This window comes from Camelus dromedarius, chromosome 35 (genome assembly GCF_036321535.1).
Source record: "Camelus dromedarius isolate mCamDro1 chromosome 35, mCamDro1.pat, whole genome shotgun sequence".
Taxonomy (NCBI): domain Eukaryota; kingdom Metazoa; phylum Chordata; class Mammalia; order Artiodactyla; family Camelidae; genus Camelus; species Camelus dromedarius.
The window spans coordinates 7,721,458-7,727,457 of NC_087470.1; the positions used below are offsets into that span (position 1 = coordinate 7,721,458).

Sequence of the window (6,000 nt, forward strand, 5' to 3'; positions counted from 1 at the left end):
AGATACCCATGGTAATAGAAAGCACAAGCTCACTGTCAGTTTGCTGTTTTTGAAACACTCCAAAATGACATACAGGAGAATGTAGAACTGAAAATTTTTAGAAGCTTCATTTCTACAAGTTTAATTGTCCTGTGCAGTTTCAGAATTCTGAGATAAGTGTAATAAAAATGAGGTTATACTAATCGAAATATTATGGTGTGATCATCACAACAAGACAACACCACCAATTAGAGATATACCAGACAACACACACAAGAACAGGACATGGAATCAAAGTTTTGGAAAAATTGTTCTCACAGAAGTATCATGGAATTTAATTCACCCAAGAGTCTATAATATTCACTTAACAAAGTCCTATAAGTCTTAATTAAATACCTGATAGTATTTGAAATAGAGGTAAAGCAGCATAGGTAAAGAAACAGGAAGTACAATTTTCAGTCCCAAAGAGATTGAAGGCCCAAAAAATAAGCTTCCAAACAACTAGATGGCAAAAAGTTACCAGAGCATGTATTGAAAACGGAGGTGAGGAAAACACTGATGAACAACATTGTGTCAGAATCACAAAAGGCTGAATACCAGAAAAGTTGAAGAGAAACTCTAAAGAGGAGCCAAATAATATCAGAAAACTCAATGGATGAGATAATAACAGGGCTAAAGTCAGTCCTAAGCAGACTACATAATGCAGAGGGACTCGTGAATGACTGTGAAGACAGAGGAACAGAAATCCCTCGATCAGAAGAAGACATAGAAAAGCAAGTGTAAACCAATGCAAACATTGCTGTTGAATCCCAGGGGAAGACAAAGCATGAAGGACTATGATTCATGAGATTCCCAGACGGGAATGCAAGAGATTAAAAAAAAAAAATTCTTAAAATTATTTGTAGAAAAATCAGACTGAAACTTTCTGAAAGCTAAGAAAGAATCATCTATACGATTTCAGGTTGTACACAGCGTCCAAAGGAGGTGGAATACAAATAGACCTACAAGCAGCTGTATAATTCAAATCAACCAGGTTCATGATCATCCCAGTGAGTTAAAATGCACCTAGACGAATTCAACTTAGTCAAAACAGAACCTCCAGAGGGGTTTCAGCTGATATCTCGAGAGAAATATTTCAGGACAGGGAGGAGAGCCAGGACATAGATTTTAACCTGAATGAGAAAAGGCTGCAATATAGGGTAGCCTATGCCACATGACCGCCATTAATAAGAACGGCAGATCTATAGAAATTCACAGACCAGCAAAACTTAAAGGAATTTAGCAGTTCAAAACTTACCATAAAACAAAGATTGAGAATTCATTCCTGAATAGTAACGAATCAAGATGTATTGGATATGAGAAAACCATTATTGGAAATGCAAGAAGAACATGAGTTGCAAAGAATAAAAAAGAAGAAAGCAAGGAGGACAGCAAAAGCCTAGAAATGTGAGAGGGAAGCAGGAAATCATAGGTGATTTTAAACACTATCTTAAGTGATTCAGCTTCTATGACTCTCTGTTTGAAGCAAACGGAGAGATGCATGGCCTAATGTGTTTGCCTAACAAACAAAAAGCAAAGAAACAATCAATCAAAGAAACACAAAAAGGATACGGTTGGCATACATATACCAAAGGAACCATGATTATTCAAAAGAAAATACTCAAAGTAATGTCAACAAACATTCAGCAAGCATTGACCCAGTATTGCTGCTTGCATGTACTCGAAAAGCTTGTATTCAGGAAAATGATGCGTGAGTAAATATTCATCAATATTGATTCATAAGAGTATATCGTGACCCAAATCAAATGCCGAGTTTGAGTAAATGGATTCATATTCCTTGATATAGACTTACAACTTTTCCAACAAGATGAATCAATGCCATATTCTACCCTAGGTAGAGACGAAATGGCAAAAGCCTATAACAAAGACAAGGAGCTCTGCAAAACTGTACTAAGAGCAAAAGAGACAGACAGGAAAGTGCACATAGGGATTGGTTTCATTTCTTGGAATTTCAGTTCCCATGAAACAATTGGATCCATATTCTGAGAGTGTGGGTGTTTCAGCAGAAAGCAACAAACGGATATGTATTCTGGGTGAATGGATATTACACAAACATAATTTCCTTTAGTGTGTCTCTGTGTACTGTGAACTGTTAGAAAGTTTAAAGTCGTGTGAAACCATAAACTAAAAATGGACACATTTCCCTCCGTTTGTACTGTGTATACGGATCTGAACAAAAGGAAAGAGAGAAGGAAAAAGGACCATTGGACGTTAGTGAATAGAATCACATTAATCTTAGGAATCTGTCATCTGATGCAGCCCCTCCCCCAACAATAACAAGATGTAGCAACCATTGGAGATGGCAGTTACCGGTTGGATGCCAGGTGGAATGATGGTGGGTACCACGAGGCTTGTTGTGGCTGGTGGATCCAAGGAAACTGGGCAGAATTCTGTGGGTGGATCAGTGTGACGGAGGGGCTGACGCCATCTGTGGAGCTTGTCATAGTTCATTTGTTCGGGAAGTTATGTCAGATCGAGATACTGCCCAAAGACCTGAGATCACGGGTCAGTTTCCAGAACCTGAAAGGGCAGACAGTGGAAGATCTGCCTGTCATCAGCTTATAGGTAGGCTCCTTGGTCCTTTCAGAATTGCCCAGTCCTGTTTAATTCGACTTTATGGGAGACACGAAGAGAAGCTTGCAGAAAAGCTGGCTGCATGGATTGAGGAGTGATGAGAAAAGATTGATGAGAGTTGTTCTGCCTCAATGGAGAATGCTGGCATGGAGACATCTCTAGAGAATACCAGGTTCGGAAGACATTCATGAAACTTATTGAATCTCGCTGATACTGGCCGAAATATAAGGAGTGTCAACCTCCCTTGAAGAAGTTATTCAATTCCCTACTAAAAGAACGGGTCGAAGATCCCCGACGTCTAAAAGAGAAGAGTTGTCAGAGAAGATTAATGCGCTCCTGTTCTTGTAATGGGTCGTAAGATTCCACACATCCCAAGGGGCATTTAGAAACAATTCAGACCTCAAAGCACCAAGCCCAGGTAAGACATTTACCAGGTATGGGCCTAGCTATCAAGCACTTGCTCTACCCTCCCCTCCACTCAGTCATCCACTTTAAAGGATCAGCTCCTGAGGTGAAATGAAACCATTAGGAGATTAGCAAGCCCATCCAAGAATCAGGGTTCAAAAAGATTCACTCCCTGTGAACAACAGTGAAATTTTTAAAGATCAAATACTCTCGACAAAAATATATAGGAATTGAATAATTAGCTCACAAAAAGAAATGATGACCTTCCTGTAGATTCAGCAAATGCTGGGGTAATGTCTAATTTGGGGTGAATGTAGTTTTTTAACTGAGGTGAATCTATGACTGAACTTGAATAGTTATAACGCCTCAGTTTTACAAGACAGTATAGTCAAATATTAGAAGTCAGATAGTAAACTGAATTGTAAAAGTTGCCAAAGACATTAAAGACACAGGACAAGTGAACCGTCTTTCCCTTTAGTCAAGCCCCAGGTGAAATATATCATGGGGGTGCAGACTTGGATTTGTTAACTTGCTTGACCCATAATGATCAGAAGATTAAGCATTCTCATCACTGATAGAAAAAAAAAAAACCTGGTTCTCAAAAGCCTAGCATACCTGCAGCAGGTATCTCATAGATATAACACCCATAGGTGCTTTAAGATTCAAGCATAATATATATATTTTGTTTGGATTTTTTTGTATGTTAGTAAAGAGGAATGTTACACCTTGAAATGCCAACATTGGCCAGTATGTGTCATTGGAAGTGAAGGGCAAAATTGCACAAGGGAAACCCAGGATGGGGGTTATTTCATGGTTCCAATACTTATTTACTGGTTCCTGTTGGTGTTGGAGGCTTCAAGAGTAAAGAGTTGACATGATCCGTTAAAAATTAGGACTGCTATTTCCATTTCATCTGTCTATTATTTCCTTAGAGCTGACAAAATGTTACAAAAATAGACAAGTCTGGCTTCTAGGTAGATTTAGTATGTTTCATAAAATAACTTCATTTTCATATAAATCCCAAAACAAGTAAATCAATTCTATTTATATTTTAAAAACTGAAACTGAGTTATCAACACAATGTCAAAACTGGAGTTTCCGGGAAACACTCCCACCATGGCTGTATAAAATACAGAGCAAAATAAACGTCATATTTCTGTGAATTATATCTGGAAAGTGATGATTTATCAATGACCAGTTGGGAGAGAAACAGTGCAACTTGCGCTCACTTGCTCCCATGTACACAGTAATGTGAACATCCACTCACCCAGCCCTTGGCACAGGACACTTGCCGAAGAGTGGTCTGTTATTTCCAAAGACAACATGAGGCCTCAGAGTCCTTGAAAGAGGAGAAGGAAATGTACAGAACGGAAACCACTACAGGATCTGACCTCTGGTAATAGAGCAGCAATGGTGAAACTCTGCTTTAATTGGACGCACACTCTCAAGCTGACTGCACACATGGGATTGAAGGTGATGCACTGAGTGTTAGAAGAGTGCACAGCAGATGCTTGGCTGACAGGACTCAAAGAAATCAGCACAAAATATCCCCACAATTGATTCTGAGATCAAGAACCGAGCTGCCAAATTAGAGCTAGCAGAGGCATCAGAAAATGAGGGATAGGGGTACGGATGATGGCACACGCTTAGTCTCAGGGATCTGGATTGCGTTGTGGGTTGTGGTGGGTCTTATCAAGAGAGCAAACCGACTTGTGACCCCAATGAGAATGCAACCACACTAGCGTGCTAGTTTGAGCATATCGATATGTCCCATGGCCACATCCAATACATCAGCATGACCAAGGACCAATTTGGCATTTCGCCAATAGAGCATGTGTGCAGCTCAATCAGAGATATTGCAGATTGTGTCTGAGCGATCCAGGGGGCCATGGGATTGAAATCAGTATTAAAAGCTTTGGGATTGGCTACATTCATAACCTGGAGCTAGATTACATTTTGGTTTGAGGCACAGGATGCGGAAGTGCACTGTGGTTGCCTTCGTGCACCCATGACACAAGGATGAGTGAACAAGGAATAGTGGTCAAAGTCCACAGCATGAGAAGATGAAGAATTACCTTCAGCATTATCTCCCAAATGCAGATGCTATATTTTGGATGGCACTGACATGGTACTGCACCGAGGACACATATGTCGGTCTTCAGGATCGTTCCAGCAGGCCTTGTTGTATGACATCCATAGATATGTTTCCACTGGTGTTTCTGTAGACAGAGAATCTCTGGGAAAAAATGGTAATATTGGGACATTCCCATGGAAAGAGAAAGCACAAGCTCACTGTCAGTTTCCTGTTTTGGAAACACTCCAAAAGCACATACACCAGAATGCAGAGCTGAAAGTCTTTAGAAGCTTCATTTCCACAAGTGGAAGTTTCCTGTGCAATTTCAGGATTCTGAGATAAGCGTAATAAAAATGAGGTTATACAAATCGAAATTTTATGCTGTGTTCATCACAACAAAGGCAACACCAGCAATTAGGGATATAAAAGACAACACACATAAGAACAGGACATAGAGTTCATGTCTAGGAAAAATTGTACTCACAGAAATATCATGGAATTGCTTACACCAAATAGTCTATTACATTCACTTAACAAAGCCCAATAATACTACATTAGATACCTGATAGTACTTGACCAGTAGAGATAAAGAAGTATAGGAAAAGAAACAGGAAGTACCATTTTCACTTCCAAAGAGATGGAAGGCAAAAAAATAAGCTTTCAAACGACTAGGCTGCATAAGGCTATCAGAGTAAGCATTGAAAGTGGAGGTGAGGAAATCACTGAAGGAAAAGAGTGTCTCAGATTCACAAAAGGCAGAATACCAGAAAAGGGGAAGAGAAAATCTAAAAATAAGCCAAATAATATCAGAAAACTCAAATGATGCGATAATAACAGGGCTAAAGTCAGACCTAAGCAGCCTAGATAATGCAGAGGGATTCGTGAATGACTGTGAAGACAGGGGAACA

At 39.6% G+C, this 6,000-nt stretch overlaps 1 long non-coding RNA gene across 3 annotated transcripts in view; it reads right to left on the reverse strand.

The window, feature by feature from the left end:
• Positions 1–5,240, reverse strand: part of LOC135319960 (uncharacterized) — a 40,148-nt gene extending 34,908 nt beyond the window's left edge. For 2 of the 3 annotated variants that reach the window (XR_010379055.1, XR_010379054.1), the window contains exon 1: positions 2,350–3,465. This is a non-coding gene — a long non-coding RNA (uncharacterized LOC135319960). Of the gene's footprint in view, positions 1–2,349; positions 3,466–5,093 lie in introns of those variants that run through there. The other variant, XR_010379056.1, reaches the window with a different exon arrangement.
• Between the last annotated feature and the right edge of the window lie 760 nt (positions 5,241–6,000).